At 41.6% G+C, this 18,771-nt stretch overlaps 1 long non-coding RNA gene across 1 annotated transcript in view; it reads left to right on the top strand.

The window, feature by feature from the left end:
- Positions 1-8,906: 8,906 nt before the first annotated feature.
- Positions 8,907-18,771, top strand: part of LOC117282634 — a 128,058-nt gene continuing 118,193 nt past the window's right edge. Inside the window, exon 1 of the long non-coding RNA XR_004513451.1 lies at positions 8,907-9,162. This is a non-coding gene — a long non-coding RNA (uncharacterized LOC117282634). The remainder of the gene's footprint in view (positions 9,163-18,771) is intronic.

Genomic DNA, 18,771 nt, shown 5'->3' with positions numbered 1-18,771 from the left:
AGGGCCTGAGCAATCTTGCATACTTCCCCTGGTGACGGCAAGGCACAACTCCCCAAATGAAAACAACTCAACTTTCTCAAAACTTCGTGACAATAAAATTTTGGCCCAGACCGCCATTAAGAAGAAACACCCAAGAAATTCGACGTCATCCGGCCAGAGGAGTCACGACGTCGCTACCTATCTAATATTAGGGAATTAGACATGAATTCTAGAGCTTGTTGGTCACAGTTATATTAAAATTGTCGCATGATATGTCTAGATAACTGCGAATTAATGGCTCTAGTATTAAGAGAAAAGCAACAGAAATTAATTTAACAAAAAAGCCAAAAAGAAGGGGTTGTAATATTAAAAGCATTGTCTTCTGACATGTAATGCTGTGCTTTCCGCCGGCTTCCTTGCAAGTCACTTGCACTGGACTACTCTTCGACTTTGAAGATAGAGCCAGCATGTTCTTCCGAAACGTCAGTAAACTTCTATACAGGGTTACACAGCTCTGCTTCCCAGAAGATAGTACCCTTTATACTTAGGGACGTGAGAACTTAAAATGTAATAGATAAAAAAGTTTTTTATGAATGGCAGAAAGATGGCCAACCCGAGGTCCTGAATACTCTAAACCATTTCTTAAGACTATCATTACTTTCAAGGGAGTCGGGATAGCGTAGTCGGTACAGCGACTGCCTACGGGCTGAACGACCTAGGGGTCGGAGTTCGAGTCCCGGTAGGCTCAAGAATTTTCACCTCTTCAATCGTCCACACCGGCTCTGGTGTCCACCCAGTTTCCTATACAATGGGTACCGGGGGCTGTTTCCCGGGGGTAAAGCGGCCGAGGCGTGAAGCTGATCATTCACCTCCAACTAGTGCCGATGTCAAGAAAATATGGATCTATACATCCACTCCCACATACGTCTTCATGACGTAGTGCTTAATTAGCTAAACACAGGGACAATTTTACCTTTAATGTTTGTCATTACTTTCAAGAACACTGTCATTTATAAAACACTTAATGGTTCTGCATTATCATACGGTTCCGCGGACTATAATCAAAACAGATAATATTAGTATTAGCCGAAATGCTTTTCTTGAGACCGACAGTGTTATGTCCGTTTAGATCATAAACGAAATTAAAGGATTCAAATTGTCACCAGCTAAGATTCCTGTGCAGTGCTGGAGATAAAGCTGGCAACACCGTGCAGAAATGAGCTGTGATAAGATTCCTTTCCAGACTATAAAACATCAGTCCAGATGAAAAGGACATTATGAATTAGAAAATTGTCTTTTTAATATCAAAATAAACCTGCTAGGGCCATTCCTTGGAAAGAAAATTCTTAGGCCTGTGTTGTCGCAATAGTGTCAGAATCATACATTGAAATGCGGGAGTGTTGACACTGATGTCATTTTTGAGTACGTAAAATTTGGGAGTTATTGAACTTCGTTTTTCTGTTATTTCATGGTGTGTACCTCTTGACTCCAGTTGATATATTTTCTATTCGTTTTTCCGTCCAAATTAGTATTATATTACAATTTGCATTTTATTTTAACGCATAAAGGTATATTGAAAAGACTGACAGAGAATGAAGTTCGACATATGACTCAGAGATTGTTACTGGATGCCCTTTATCTCAAAACTTATTCGACTTCCAAGTTTTACGCGACCATAGTTAGTTAGTTATTTAGAGAGGGTGGGTTTCCCCATGCACCGCGACCAGTTTGATCTATTGTGCTTCCCTCTATGATATTCTACCAGTCTCTATACCCTACCGATAAATGGTGCGTACCATCAGTCCCGCCGAGCAAGCGAGTTCGGCCACTTGCTTAGCGGTGTCTATAATGCTTCCCCCATCTATCAGATGCCTTAGAGACTATTGTTGGGTGGGAAACGTCCTGGAATTTGGCTCAGTGATCTCCTTTGGGGATATGAGGTTCTTTTACGTGCCGTAAAGTTACGACACGGGACACACAGCTTAAAGTACCTCCCGGAGGACTTGTTCCCTGAATTTTTCCGCCCTTAAAAATTCCACGACCTCCGCCGGGTTTGAACCCGCGTACTACGAGTCATGAGGTGGGAACGTTACCTCTAGACTACGGAGGCCGCTTTACGCGACCGTAACTGCGGTTATAACACTCTCGCGGTTTAGGCGTGACTATTGACGGGGTTTGGATTGGGGAATGGATTTATTGAGCATTTATACACACAACTCGGAACTACAAGAAATTAGAGCGCTACCGCTAATCCCCACAATTTAGAAATCACCCTAGCACCCACTAAGACTTTTTTCGGCATGCTGTGTCATCATCAGCCGTTCCCTGGCAACGGATGCTAACAGTGGAGATTCTTCAGCTTCACGCGCTTAGTTTCTGTCTTCACAGCCTCCTCTGCAGAACCGCCTCTCAACTGACAACTCCCAGGCAGGCGACCATTTCACGCGAACCGCCTAGTCTTCTCTTCATAGGCTGACTTTCAACAAATTGGGTCAAAAAAGCCAAAGTCACATTGCGACTGACGGTCAGTCAGTCAGTCAGTCTTGGATGTGGGGCTCATGGCCAGGTATTTATTACTATTTGACAGTTGCTGTCTTGTTTTTGTGGGCGCCTTCTCCGAAGAGAAGACGAGTCTGTCTATTGTACGTGCTGCTGGCCCTTGCAAACACAGTCTTTCTCCTAACTGGTTCGCCCCAGTTTTCTTCCTCATAACCCCTTTGCACGGACCGAGTACAACAGTAACTACGAGTATTTTTGTATAGGTGTGTTTACCGCACCGTTGCATAGCAAAGGCTGTTATTTCGTTGTTTGTTTTGTTGTCCTTGTCCTAGTAAAGGGTCCATACGCCACAATATCGACAGGCAAAGAAAAAAGCCTGCGTATAGAGAATATGAAGCTTCTGAGACATAACTGCTAATATAAGTGAAAGGTTCAAGATGCTGACAAAATAAATAAATAATAATATTTATTAGAGCGGACGGCCGTCAACGTCTCTCTAAAAATATGTGCCGGTACGCCGCACCGGCGTGTTCCGTCAAAAAATGCATTCTTGAATGTTGTGATATGAACTCAAGACGAAATAAGAGCCACCTGTTTATACAGGTCATTTAGGCTGTTTGATGACGCCAGCCTCATCTAGGAATCAGTCATCATTCAAATTGGAAGCATAGGCTTTGTTTGGCTAATGCAGGCAAACACACCATTAGTAATAAATACAATTAGGAGAGCTTTCCACGTGCCCTGAGGACTAGCGCAGACATTAGACCACAGACTGTGGTTCCATACGTCAGTGATAATGTTTAATATAATCGGTTTACCGGAAGCCCATCCTATTCACGTCATGTTTACCCACAATACAACAGAATGTTTCATTATTAGCACAGACCCCCCCCTCCACCCTTCCCTCCTGGCAACGCTCTTGATTAAACAGGTGGGGAGAACGCCATCGACCGATTGGGTAAACGTGATTTACATCGTAATGATAATATTTTCGCTCTTGTTATGGACCAATTCCTCTTCCATAAGGTGCAAGCACCGCTATTCCAATTATTTAAATTAGTGACCACTTCTCCTAGCGTTTACAAGAGGGCTCCAAAATAGGCCAGTTTTGAAATATATTTATTGCGTTTAGAGACATTGTAGTATTCATCGTGTTTGTCTGCATATCTGTACGTGTGTCTGCCTAACAGTTCCATATGGGTTGAACATATATCCTAGATGTATTCTGTCTGAGAGCGAGTAACTGCCAAAGAAACCTACTTTGCCGACCTGAGTCATTCTTAGAAGTTACTAGACTTCAAGCAATCAAATTATCTGTAATTTGTTTCCTTGGCACCACAGCCCCAGTGGGCCTAGGCCTACCTCCATGAACTTCTCCATTCAAATCTGCATTTTAAGAGACTCAAAATGTAATTGCTGTGTTCCGAACACCTCACCAATGGTCTCTGTTTCGGACTACTTTAATCCAGTTCATAAATTCACACTGCGTTTTTATAACGTTCTTATTAATATTATCGCCCTGTCTGCGGATGCATTTTACAACTAGACTTCTCTTCTGTTTCCTCATAAACATTTTAATTCATTTACCAAGTCTCCTGTGCATGCTATTTGTCATGACAATCTCAGACACCTCAATTCAATAAAATTGTAATAGATTTGATCAACTCGTTGCCAGGCAACAGCTCTCTAAACCTTGTCCAACACGCAACAATAGAGGAAGATGTGTTTTCTGTAGTTCCGACCGATGCGCTATATTCAAGGATATACATAGCCTGAGTTCCTGAACAGTGTCTTTAAATAAACCACAAATAAATTCGTTTACATGGAATCCTGAATTTTGGCTTCCAGTATTGTTTTATGTTTATGGAACGGAATGCATTCATTTAGATTATGCATCGTATTTTCAAATATTTCATCAGATTTCATAGGAAACACAATACTTGGTATAAGTGTTCACAGTAATGAGGGAGCCGGGTTAGCGACTGGCTACGGGCCAGATGACCAAGGGATCGGAGTTCGAGTTCTGGTGGGAGCAAGAATTGTCACTTCTCCATGTCGTCGAGACCGGCTCTGGGTTCACCCAACCTCGTATCAAATGGGTATCGGGGGCTCTTTCCCCGGGAATAAAGCGGCCGGGGCGTGAAGCTGACCACACCACCTAGTACCGAGGTCAAGAAAATTTGGTCTATACATCCGCTCCCCCACACGCCTTCATGGCGCAATGCTTAGTTAGTTTAGTACAAGGACAACTTTACCTTTTACCCTTTTTAGACAGTAATGTTATTAATAAGATAATAATTGTAACGTACGTGAGGTAATTTATTTTAATACCTCTATACGTTTCGTCCAGTATGGGTCATCTTCAGAAGGCATACACTGAAAGAAGTGCATTAAAATTGCTTTAGTATTATAAATATTATAAAATTACATGTATGAAAGTATGGGGTATGACTGTTGTTGTAGTGTCTTCTTGTTTGTTATTTCGATTGTAGTATTTACAGTTGTTGTATATGTTTCCTTGTAGTGTTTCTGTTCTTTTAGCTTTGTGTAGTTTTTGCGTCCTACCATACGTTGCTCTGTGGTTGTATGACACGTATAGACCGAAACATTTAAAGCGAGCAAAATGAATTACCTCATATATGTTACAGTGTGTGGTCCTCTTATTAAGACCCTTATTAATACGAATGTTACGGTTGGGATGTCACAAAAACCTTCTGAAAAGTATACATTGTACCTCAGAAATGTGTGAATGATCGTAGCTGAATATAAGACAACAAAGTTCTATGAAAGTTAAGAGTGAGGCGATTAATTTATTGAAAATAACCACGAAAACACGTAGAAGACCCTGAAGATGAAACGGTATGACTAAATACGAATATAAATATTTTCATCTATTCATTGTATGCGATATAGGATTTTTAAACAAATAATTCTAGTGCAGGCTTGAAAGGAAGAAAACCTTTTAATTCCAAAGTTACGGTGAGATAAGTACAGCCGTGTGATATATATACCCACCCCACAACATATTTTTATTAACTTAATTTCCGCGCTCCTTGAAGCCCATTTCAGTGTTCGCAAGACGTTATCTCTAAAACAATACACAGTATAAAGTACTGCCTGTAAAATTCTTTTGTTCGTTCTCCATTTCTCCGTCTGTGGTCTGGTTGCTAGGCCACCACAACATGCATTATAGTGCATAAGTGATTTATGTCCACGCATAACACCACCACTTCGACGCCATGGCCAACCCAAACTCCTATGCAATGGGTATCGAGATCTTTTCCTGTGGTAAAAATTTCGTAGCATGAAATTGGCTCACATCCATCCAGTACTGAAGCTAAGAGTGTGTGGATCTATGCCTTGACCCCCATACACCTTCATGACGTGGTGCTTAATTAAGAACAAGGGGAATTTCATTAACTTTTACCTTGAAGATTATCATAAAGAGCGCGAAGTTGTGTTATTTCTGCAGTTTATATTAATAAGAGAGACAGAGAATAAATACCATTGTTTCCCTCGTGGCTTGCAATATAAATCTTGTATTTTGTGTAGAACATCACCGTTACTGGCCCGGTTATCAAGGGAACAGAAGTATCCAGTAAACTGAACAGTTGATGTCCGATGCTGTGGGCCCTATTCATTCTATACTGTTCTGTAGGACAGACCAACTGCATTGGTGTAATCAGACAGAAATTTACCACCGTAGCAAGAAAAACCGCCTTGGGCAGCCCGATTGCAGTTCGGCCCGCCTCACCGTCATTCGCTGCCATTAGTGGCCTACGGTGTGGGACCGCTCGAAGAGAGACATTCTGTGGTCGAATGCCTTGTAGGTTATAGATGTAAAGGTAGAGTCAGTAAATAGGTCACAAATGGACATAAAACGTAAAACATGCGGTATTGGAACCTGGGAAAAACATTTATTTCTCGATATATGCTCCACCAACATTGATATCCTTGCCCCATCGCTTTACCAGTGCGTCGAAATCCGCAGCGTAGAAGTCTCTGCTTCTATCAAAATCTGAACTAGGCGACCTTTTCGTTCATCATCTGCGACTTTCGAACGTCCTTGAGAGAATTTCTCGACCCAGTTGTGAACCGCTTTACGCGACGAACACTTCCCACCATAAACTGGAAATATTTCTTTATGAATATCCTCTGCAGCGAGTACCTTTATCCATAAAAAACGTACAACAGAATACTGCTCTTCGGTAAGATACTCCTCAAGCACGGTCGCCATTTTAACACCTGAAACCAGTCTCTGAATATGCGCATGCGCTTCTGCTGCCTAGACTGTCATAGAGCTGGACTGTGCTGCTACCTAGTGATATACACAGAAAACCTAATACGTCCATTAGAGCTGTTTTACTTCCATCTGTGAACTATTTATTGACCCTCCCTCGTAGATGGATGTTTATTTTCTTTGTTGCACTATGAAAATGGATAGAGAGGTGTTGTCTAAATGACGTAACTAACTTGTCATTGGAGAGAACCTTTCTCCATCAGTTCCTTCAGGAAGAGAGTAAGAAGCTTTTACTCATTAATGGAATTACAAATATTCCGTACCAGATTTAGTCTTTATACGTTTTACTCTTTCTAATCTTTTCCTCTTTTACATGGTTCAGAATCTGCAACACGCTACAAGCGAACATGGCATGTCTTTATGGTGTATAGCCCATGTTTTTATTTGTGTTGTTAGAGGACACCTATAAACACGTAACAAGTTGCAGTCTATGACAGTCTTGGTTGTACAACTCAGTCACACTCTGACATCTTAAGTGTTGCTAGCAAAGACCCGTGAAGAAGCTTGCTGAAATGTTGGGTTAGATATGGTAGAGAAATGATGGGAGATCAAGTTTAAACATTAAACTCATCCTCTAAAGCACTAGACCTCTGAGAAAGGAGACAGAAACAAAAGATAAGAGGATTAGAAGAAGGGAAGTCGAATGAAATAATAAAAGCGAGACAGAACTATAAGAAAGAGGATATGTAGAGAGCAGGCACGCAGATCCCTCCAACATCCAAAGACAGAATAAATACGACAATAAAGAATGGGAAAAGAAATGGGGAAGAGGAGGTTTAAGTTAGGGAAGTAAATCTTAAAGGAAGAATATAAATTTGGTGAATAGGATGGATTTTCTTTTCACGCTGCTGAGCGTTCTGGTACTCGTATGCCTGGCAGTTTGAAACGCCAGACAATCCTAGTGTAAGGCCATTATTTGTGTTACGCCCACTGCGCACCCAAGTAGCTGCAGATACCCCACCCACCCTCACGCCCATACTTTCTAACTGCCATTTTCACATGGCTACTTCAGACCTTTTATCTTCCTTCTTATTCTCTCTTTCTCTCTTTCATGTGACGTCATGACTCGCGATATCTCGATAACGATGCTGGGGTCAGGCAATACTGACTCAGAACGGTACCCGCAGGTGTGGACAACAGTGGCCACTTAGGAGGTACACAATAGGGAACAGCGTAACGTAATGCGAGAGAATGGAACAAAAAGTGCCGGTTACATTAGTCTGAATAATGAGATTTACAAGACATCTCATTACGTATTTCTTGCGGTTAATATGTGGACAGGGTTCTTCAGCTGTTTCCGGTTAAGATTCATAATTGGCCTAATTCTAAGTCAGTGAGTCCTTCAGAGATCTAGTAACACTCCTCGGATGGGAAATGGGGCACCAAGCCAGATAAATTTGCGGCGATGTGCCCTAGAAAAAAACTAAACTAAACTCTGCGGCTTTAGTCCGCAAACGAACTATACCAACCGAGCGACCGCCGCTTGTTGGCGAAATTAGTGCCAACTTTAGTTGATAAAGGTCACGTGGTCAGCGCAACGAATCCCCACGACCGTTAATTTCGGTTTTCTAGGCCGGAGCCGCTATTTCTTTGAAATAGCTCCTCAGTTATCCTCACGTGGCTGAGTGGGTCCCATTCCAGACCCACTACTTCTCAGAAAATCTGGTAGCGCCGGGAATCGAACCCTGGACCTCTGGATCTGTAGCCACGAACTCTGAGCACTTGACCACAGAGGCGGTCGCAGAAGAATTGGGAGTGAGTGGGAAAGAAAAAAAAATAATATTAACAATTTTCATTATAACTGAAAGATAGGATCAAAGCCTGTAATCGAACAGGCAACCTTAGTGTTTTCAAATAGAGACGGCTGTGGCTACAACGTTTGGCGCGTACTCAGTCCGAAGTTTCAGTACTGATGACATCGTTCAGATGTACTGTATGTGGATCCTAACTTCCTTTGAGTTTGTTTGCGGTTGGCAACAGCGCTTTGTATACGCTGAATGACACAGTGTGGTCCTGTGGTGCAGTGTTGCCACGTCGGCAAGGAATAAGGAACGGGACTTTATAGGCGTTTATTCTACTAAGTAATGTTAGCAGCACTGTCGCTAAGAGCAGACTGGAGCAGACTGACTGTGCAGCAGCTATTGCAATGGAGAATGGCAAAGGTGGAGTTGGGGGAACTGTTCAGTTTTCGTGTTCTGTGTCGTGGTAGATTTATTTGCTGCAAGTTCTACGCACACAGGACGACATACCACAGAAGAGAAGCGAACGTAACATCCATCCACCGACTGGAACTAACACGAACAGTCCAAGATCTACACGTGCTTAAATCAGCTTTGTTAGCATAAGCGCCTAAAGAAGTTTTATTTGAATTATATCACCGTTCGGTAGGTATTCATTAGCTCGTTTCTTTCGTATGTCTGAGTTCATGGGACATTTAATACTATACATATGATGGTAAAAAGTAAAATTAGTCCCTGTGCATAGCTAATTAAGCACTATGCCATGAAGACGTATGGGGGTTGGAGGTATAGATCCACGTATTTTTTACCTCGGCACTAGTTGGAGGTGAGTGTTCAGCTCTACTCCCCGGCCGCTTTACCCCCGGGAAAGAGCTCCGGTACCCATTGGACAGGAGGCTGGGTGGGCCGCAGAACCGGTCTGGACGACGTGAAGAGGAGTACAATCTTTCCCCTACCCGGATTCGAACTCCGACTCCTTAGCCCTCCAGCACGTAGCCAGTCGCTACACCGACTTACAGTTAGTGTAGGCCATTTCTGAAACGTGGGTAAAGTACGTACAAACGCACCAATGAGGGGTCAGCCACAGAATTACGTTGATCTAAAGAGTGGAATTTGGTCTTTCATCTGAAGGAAAGTACGGAGACTGAATGTGTTAGAGATTACGGTGCTAAGGAGCATATTTGGACCTAAGAGAGGGGAATTAACGGAAGGCGGGAGAAATTTACATAATCAGGAACTTAATTCTCTCGTCTTCTGTCTAAAAACGTAAACATTAGAATACACAAAATTATAATTTTGCCTAATCCTTCCGGCCGCACTAGGCTCTGGGGTTTACTCAGCCTCTAACAGAAATCAGTACCAGGAATTAATTAAGTAATTTTCCTGGGTAGTAAAGCGCGGCCGGCGCGTAAGGCTGACAACCTTACCGCCATCTTTGAGCCGATTGTCTAGAAAATGTGGGACCTTCAACGTCTCACAACCCTATGGACCTTCACAGCCTGTTACAGGGATAGCTTTACTTTTACCTACTTACTGTGTTTTTGTATGGGCGTGAAATATTAAGGGAGGAACATAGGCTGAGGGATGAAGTGAAAGAAAGTTGGAGAAAACTGCGTAATGACCAGCTTTATAACATCTAGTCTTCGCCAAGTAAAATCAGAATGATCAAGTCAAGGAGGATGAGATTGGCATGGTATGTAGCGCGCATGGTGTAGAATAGGAATGTGTATGATATTGGTAGGAAAGGCAGAAGAAAAAGAGACCACTTGGAAAACCTAGACATAGGTGGCAGGATAATATTAAAATGGAGAGATAGAATGGGGTGGTATGGACTGGATTGATCTTGCTCAGGGCAGGAACCAGTGGAGGGCTCTTGTGAACACGATAATAAACCTTGAGGTTCCATAAAATGTTGGGAAATTCTTGACAAGCTACACAACTGGCGGCTCAGCTCCATGGAGTCAGCCAGTTTTGCACTGAACACTGTTATGTGAGGTAGTCGGGAAGAGAAGCATGCACAGGGACATGAACAATACATACAGTTTGGAAAACCTGAAAAGAAGATTCGCCTGAGGGACCTAGAAGTAGGAGGAAGAATAATATTAAAACGAATCTAAAAAGATAGGATTTGAGGATATTGGTTGAATTAAACTGACGCGAGGGAGGGATTACTAAGGGGATTTTGTGAACACGTTAATGAACATTTGGCTTCCGTAAAAAGAGTCCAGTTTCGTAAGTAGGCAAGTAACCATAGTGTTCTGAAGATGGAGTCAGATCCACAGAGCTAGTTAATGGACGATTCTTAAGTAGTCTGTCTCTCAAACGAACATTTTGTATCTTTCTACTTGCACTTGAATGGTCTCATTTCCCAGAAGACTCCCTGACTTGCCTTAATCTCGCGTGTGTTTAAAGTAGGGCATGGAATTCCTGTCTGGTGCATTAGAGAACTCCATTTACGTGGAAGTTAATGGCACTATTCATGTTGCGAATTAACCGAGTGCTTCATAATTAATTTCACGCTGCACAAGCAGCTTATGTTCTTCCATTTATTTTGAAATATCAGAGATGAAAATGAACTTTTTTTGGTTTTGTATACGTATTTCATTAACGTCATTAGCAACAATTTTTTTTTCAAGTTTGTATCCGTCGTTTTAGTATTAGGCCTATAATTTTCAATAATTTTCAAATCCCCTTTCATTTATAGAATATGCTTGTTTCTTTTTTGTAATTTTCTGATCAGAACTGAAATACGTATATTGACCTCAATGTGCTGTTTTATACCCGTGCAAAACATGGATACGATTATTTTTATACATTTTAATCCTTATATTTGTAGGTGGATTATGTAAAGACAGAATATTCTGAAGTTAACTGCCTCATGGACTCCCCGATGTAATCAGCTTATAATGTCTTCTTGAATGTAATTGATTTCTTATCGCCAGTTGCAAATCTTCTACCCGTAAAAGTTCTGCAGTGTACCTCTGACCCATACTTGATGTAATCCTAAACCTTTTGTCTTATTTAGGAAGTATCATGTTTATTTTATGCTGTTATCACATGGTCGTGAGGAAACCTGGAAAAATCAGAAGATTTCTCAATCACTTATAACCGCGAAATATTTACGGCAAAACCCTGTACTGCACATTTAGTTTGTTGCTCAGAAATTATGAAGAGCTGGAGTAGAAATAGCCGATTACAAGGGCCGCGGGGTCTAAGGCATAAACCGTCTTCGCCCTCTCGAACACTGGGATCGTGGGTTCGAATCCAACTCGAGGCATGGATCCGTGTATGCGTTTATTCTGTGTTTGTGCTGTCCTGTCTGTAGGTAGCGGCCTTGCGACGGGCTGATCCCCCATCTAAGGAGTCATACCGACTGTGTATAGAATTAAGAAACTAAAAGCGGCCAAGGTCCAAAAGTCTATAGAGCTAGACAGAAAGGAAATTGAGTAGAAATAAAAACATTAGAATACAAACAAAATTAAAAAGGAATACAAATTTGCCCCATTTTATATCTATAGTATTATCTAAACTGAAAGATGCATTATTTACGATATATTTCATACGTTTACTGGTTTTTTTATTCATAGCGGGGCGGGACTAAGTCCCTTGTACTGCGGCCACTTCTGGCCTATTGTACCAGCTCCAGATGATAGGTGAGGGTGATTGTGGAGCAATTGGTGGAATGAAGATTGGCAGGGGAAACCGAAGTACTCGGAGAAAACCTGCCCCAGCGCTACTTTGTCCACCACAAATCCCACTTGACCACACCCGGGATCGAACCCGGGCTGCCGCGGTGGGAAGCCAGCGACTAACCGCTTTAGCTATGGCGCGGCCTTACTGTTTTACTTTACTTTAATTTCACCGTGGATCGGAATGTATCTGAGGCAGACATTTAGAGTTCCTGTTGAGAGCAGTCAGCCTTGCGACATCTCCCACTCTAGTATGAAGCTGGTGACATAAAATGTTTTGGCCATTTCGTTGAAAATCACAGTCCACTTAAGCCTCGAAATATAACATAGTTCACGTTAGGGTACAAGACCTCTTTAGGCCACAGTATATGTCAGTTTACTCGCACATGAATAAGGGCTACTTCATTGTTACTTAGTCGATTTAAGATAAACTGTTGTCTGCATATTTCTCATACCTACGGACATGTTTTTGTTAACCAGGATGCATAGAATAAAATAGGATATCGAGGCGGCTGCTTGCTTTCCAATTGTCCGTGTGAATCACTAAATGAACTGGATACAATATTTTGCCTAGTCGATCATTGGCTGTTTCTACGTAATAATATAGGGGCCTATTTTGTTCTTCTGTATTTCAATTATCGACATGAGTATCCCAAAGTACATAGCGTTGAATAATACGATGATTAAGGAACATTGAATTGGAGTGGATGAAAAAGGAAGCGTTTCGTGTCCTAATTTAAGACAGTAACTACTTGCGCAGAGGGACTGAGGAAATCCACAAATACCGCTGTCAGGATAGTCGAAGTCCCGACCGAGTTTTAAACCGAATACCTACCAAATAAAAGTAAGACACGTCACCACTTGAGCGAACCTGCTCGGTGTATGGGCGTGCTATTTTGTTTATTGTTAAGCATTCCAAATAGGTTCGGTGTTTCACTAGGATTCGTGTCTACACAGGACAACACAAGGAATAAGAAAATTTTCCTTTTATATTACAAGACGGAAAGTCGCGGGTTCGAGTCCCGATAAGGTGGATTTTTTTTTTCAGTTTGCCTAATCCTTCCAGCCGCATTATTGCCCTCGGGTCGTCTCAGCCTCCAACAAAAATGAGTACCAGGAATATTCGTGGGGGGTAAAGGGCGGCCGGCGCGTAAGGCTGACAACCTTACCGCCATCTGTGAGCCGACTGTCTAGAAAATGTGGGAGCCTCGACGTCTCACAAACTTATGGGCCTCCACAGCCTGTTCTACTTTTACATTTTAGTACGTTTTGTTTTCACTACGGCTCTCTGCCGATCCTTTTAAATGCCACTGGGCTATGTATTTTCTACTACCATTATATCTCTATTATTAACTTCCCCAAAATTCAGTAACCTCAGAAAATCACTGCCCCAAGGTGGGCTATGGAACCGGAACGTGCAAAAACACGCACGTCGTACCCAGTGCGCCGGTGGACCAGAAGGGATTAACGTTTCATAAAGCAGTGGCAGGTGTGATGTAGTGTAACGCATGTTGTGCAGTTGTTCGAGACGAGAGTAAAGGACACGAATAAGCAGTTTATTAAGCTTGTTCAGTGTCTCAACTGTTATATCATAGGATATATATTTATTTTTGTGTGTACTTGAGTACAAACTTTCTTCGTGCGACGATAGTGCAGGGCGTTCTAGCCTCCCTCTTGAAACAAAGTTATGGTTGGGGGGGGGAGGTAGGTGTCTTGACTTCTGTGTATCACTCCTGTTAAAGGAACCATTTCTACACCGTTAAGAAGTTTTAATTTCTGTTGAAACGACTGTAGTGTTATGAAACAAGAAGAAGCCAGTCTTATGCTGGAGTGCCTAAATTAGGCAGCCGCGTGTTACACGATGTGACGCAGCTGAAATTGCGCCGTCTGCGTTATATTCTTGTATTCAGTGGAGAGTTCCTATACGCATTACGTATGTTCGCGTAACGGCCTTGCCTTACCTCAGGCGGTTAGTCGCCGGCTTCCTACAGCAGCTGCCCAGGTTCGAGTCCGGGTCAGGTCATGTGGGATTTGTGGTGGGCAGGTTTTCTCCGAGAACTTCCGTTTCTCTTGCTAATTCTCATTCCACTGATTGTTCCATAATCATCATCATCATCATCATCATCATCATCATCATCATCTGGGGCTGGTACAATAGGCCAAACAGTGGCCGCAGTACCAAGTGGACTGTCTCACCCCATTAGAGAAAGATACATTTGCGTAATGTTTTGGTTACCTTATCTCTCTTCATAGCCGTGAATTTTCTTGAGCTGAGAACAGATATGTGAGGCGGATTATTATTAAGCCACGCCGTGAATTTCTTCACACTTAATTTTGTAATTGGGTTGCGCTTCGTATTATGAGTTCAGGTTTATCCCACATTAATCATTCAATAATTTATGCATTTCAAACAGATACTGTAATTAATACGAAATATTTTTTAAAATATATATGTGAATGAGTTCGTGAACAAAATTCCAGAAATGTTTACATCGTTTCGTGACATTTATGTTACCTCAGAAGAAATAACGTTGCTTCCAATGAATTTCTTTGCCCACATAGTTCTGGAATTAAGAGAATCATATAGTTAGAGTATGAAATACTTTCAGAGATTAATAAGTAGTTTATCGTTGCTGTTAGATAATCATATATACTTTTTTTTCCTTGGCACTACAGCCCCAGTGGGCCTAGGCCTACCTCCATTAACTTCTCCGTTCACTTCGGTTTTTCTAGATCTTACACATTCGGTAGGATTCCTTGGGCTGGTGATCAGCTCGTCGCAAGGCCTCTACCTGTACACAAACACTGAACGCGCACACACAACCTAAACATCCCATGAGTTGGATTCGAACCAATGATCCTAGTTTCCAAGCGAGCGAAGACAGTACATGCCTTAGACCGCTCGGCTACCGTGACCGGCCCATATATACTTTAACAAGAAACATATTTGTGCTGTTTATAATGAATAAAATTTTGTTGTTCTTGATACTAGTAACTTTTTGATATGGTCAGACTCAAATATATACACATGACCTGTATGAAATATGTGGGCCCCTTGTTGATGAAATAAGCTCCGAGGGACAGAGAGTAACGAGTGGAGTGAGCCGCAAGAATTGCGTTTCTCAGTAAGCAGCTTCACGAAGCGGCATGGTTTCGGTGTATGCTCATATTAGCCCTGAGTTCAACAAGGTGATCTGCGGAAATCTACCATTTTGTGATCTTCTGTTGAGCCCGATTGCGTCATCCGGCAATTTTTTTCTGTGTCTTATACGCAAACACACCGCAACAACCAGGCGTTAAACGGTGTGCAGCCTCGTACAGCTATGTAAATGAACTGAACAATCAATTTATTATCATTATTATTATTATGTTGTTTGACCATTATGTAATTATTTGCATCTACAGTGTGCTGTGTCTGTAATTGGCCTTGCAGATGTTGATTCGACACATAAGTGATAAATAATTTATTATTTGTATTATTATTGTTGTTATACCGAGTAGCGTAGTTGGTTGAGGCAGTATGCTACAAGCTGGAAAGTCGCGTGTTCAAGTCCCGATGAGATCATTGGATTTCTTCAATTGACCTAATCCTTCCAGCCGCACTATGGCCCTGGGGGCGACTCAGCCTCTAACAGAAGTGAGTATCAGAAATCTTCCTCCTAGGGGGTAAAGGGTGGACGGTGCGTAAGGCTGGCAACCTTACCTACATTTGTGAGCCGACTGTCTAAAAAAAAATGTGGAAATCTCAACGTCTCACAACCCTATGGGCCTTCGCGGCCTGTTACAGGGATACCGTTACCTTTTTTTACCAATACATTAGGGTGACACTGACATGCAACAGGCAGTTACGTGATGGTCTTCTGTTCTAATGTTATTTATTCAAAGAGATGATTTTGTGTTTACCGACTCTGTATTAGAAACACTTGGGCACATTCATGAGTTTTCAAAATACTACTCGCAGGGTACGAGCGTTCTCTTCAGACAACTTAACAAGCATCCTAAATGTTTTAGAAAGTTTTTTTGAATAAAGTTACTAATTTCCGTAATTTTCAACATCGCTATTATGCTGAAGCGTGTACTCTGATTAATTGTGATTTGATGTGCTTGTTATGATGTACTGACACGAATATGTCATTACCAATGGAAAGTAAATCATTTCATTTCCTTATTCTTGGTTGCAAACAGGTAGAAACATTAGTCTTGTTTATACTCTGTAAATTCCCATTTTATTGACACTCACATGACGTTGCTTTATGGTTTAATATCCGGGATCTCTCCTGTTTTATACGAGACGGGAAGCCAGCCTCTCCCTGTCTCTCTCATACGACAGGTGGTGGTTGATTTCAGTCGCCCATCAGCTGCTGTGGTGTTTGACGCAGCTTCAGGTGCTTATTAAACACAGTCCGAGGGCTTACTGCAAGCCTGTGGAAGGTTCGAGCTTCTAGCCTTTGGATACACGCACTTGGTCCAGTGTTTGTATAGAGAAAGTGCTATTGGTTATGACAGAGACAAACTATGAGATGAAATTGGCTTATTGATGCAGGGATGTACAGCAGTGAGTGTTTCAGGAAACAAATGCAGACGAGTTTGATTTCTAATTAATCCAGTTTTATATAAAATCTCGCAGTTAAGTTACAGGGCTAGTAATTGGCAGCACTGGTAAAAATAAAAACAGCTACAGACGAGGTTGGTTTGTGATTAAGATGCTGATCATAAAATATTGTAGGAGTTCTCGGAGTTTAATTTAAGGATTAGTAATTGGCACTCACTCATGGAGCTGCCAATTGTGCAGTTACTCAAGAACTTATAAGCATTTTATGGAACCCGAAGGTTCATTACCGTGCTCACAAAAACCCTCAGCGGTTCCTATCCTGATCCAGATAAATCCAATCAATACTATCCTATCCTATCTCTCTGAGATCCATTTTAATATTGTCCACCCACCTACGCCTTGGTCTTCCCGGTCGACTGCTTCCTTCCGGCTTTCCCACCAATATCCTATATGCATTTCTTCTCTCCTCCATTCGTGCTACATACCCTGCCCACCTCATCCTTGACTTGATCATTTTATTATACTTGGAGAAGAGTACATGTTATGAAGCTCCTCATCGTGCAGTTTTCTCCAACCTCCTGTCACTTCATCTCTCTTCGGTCCAAATATTCTCCTCAACACCCTGTTCTCAAACACCCTCAGTGTATGTTCCTCCCTTAATATCAGAGACCAAGTATCACACCCAAACAGAACCACAGGCAACATTATAGTCTTGTTTATTCTAATTTTTATGTTTTTGGACATCAGACGAGAAGACAAAAGGTTCTGGACTGAATGGTAGCAAGCATTACTCGAGTTCAATCCCCTCTTAATTTCCTCCTGAATTGGCAAAACTTGTGAAAATACAAAAAGCTGAAAATGAGTCGGGTTTAGATTTAGAAGTTTTAAAGGTAATATCACATGAGTTCTCACAGACACTGTCAGCACTGATGAAAATAAAAGTAGCTGCAAATGAGTTTGGTTTCCGATTGAGATATTTTAATCTAATATTACACGAGTTCTCGCCTGTCAGTAACAGGAACCGGTGAAAGTAGAAACGAGTGCATATGCGTCTGGTTTCTGGTCAAGACAAGACCATTTTAATTTAATTTTATTCGATGCCAGGCAATTAACAGGAACAGCAGTTGGCAACAGTGATGAACTGGCGAAAGTGAGTCAAGCAGTCGCTGGGATTCAGTTTGTTTTGTGGTTGCATTAAGAGTTTAATTTATTTGATTATTTAATATATTTGTCAAAAACATGAAGGGTTTTGAAGAAAGCAGTCTTCTGGGATTTGTGTCTGCTTTTACCGGTTCTCACGGTCTCTTCGCTTGCGGATTTCTTATATTTTTTCTTTTACCCTGAAGATGGAGGCGATACGTTCATCCGAAACGTCGGTTAACACCACATATACACGGTGCCAAATCCCAGACGACTGCTTTCTTCATAGTCACCGCCGTGGAAGCCTCAAATCTTACATGAAGGGTTTTATTAAGATTTTTCTGCAAGATCTTTGGAAGAGCTTTATTTAACTGTACCCAGTATACGAATAGAAGACAGGACATACACATACATATATCCATTCCCAGTTACACATTCAGCATAGACCAGATTATAAAATATATGCTGTTATAGTAAAATATATTTCGTAGCTCGGTGGATTAACAGCCTGATCTCTGTGTTTAATTAAGAACCCCATGAAAACGTATGGGACCTCTTGATGTTGAATAACGCATATTCAATATATTGGATTTAACAAGATTAATTGGGAAAATTAAACCGTTCATCACAAGAAAGGATAGAAATTGAAAATGGTGTTAGAAGTTTTCTGTACGTTTGTAGATCCTGTACATAAAGAAAATGTGCGAGGTGTGAAGACAATAATCAGATAACTGATTGATAAACGCAAATGAGAGGTGAAGTTATGTCATTAGTTTGAAACTCTGATTAAATAATTTAATTTAAGACATTTGAAGGGGAGACTGCCACTGGAACGTAAGGGATTTCATAGGGCACTTCCTAACCCCTAGTTGA

The sequence above is a fragment of the Cryptotermes secundus genome, unplaced genomic scaffold, assembly GCF_002891405.2.
Source record: "Cryptotermes secundus unplaced genomic scaffold, Csec_1.0 scaffold239, whole genome shotgun sequence".
In the NCBI taxonomy this organism is placed as follows: domain Eukaryota; kingdom Metazoa; phylum Arthropoda; class Insecta; order Blattodea; family Kalotermitidae; genus Cryptotermes; species Cryptotermes secundus.
This window is presented reverse-complemented; position numbering and strand designations above follow the sequence as displayed.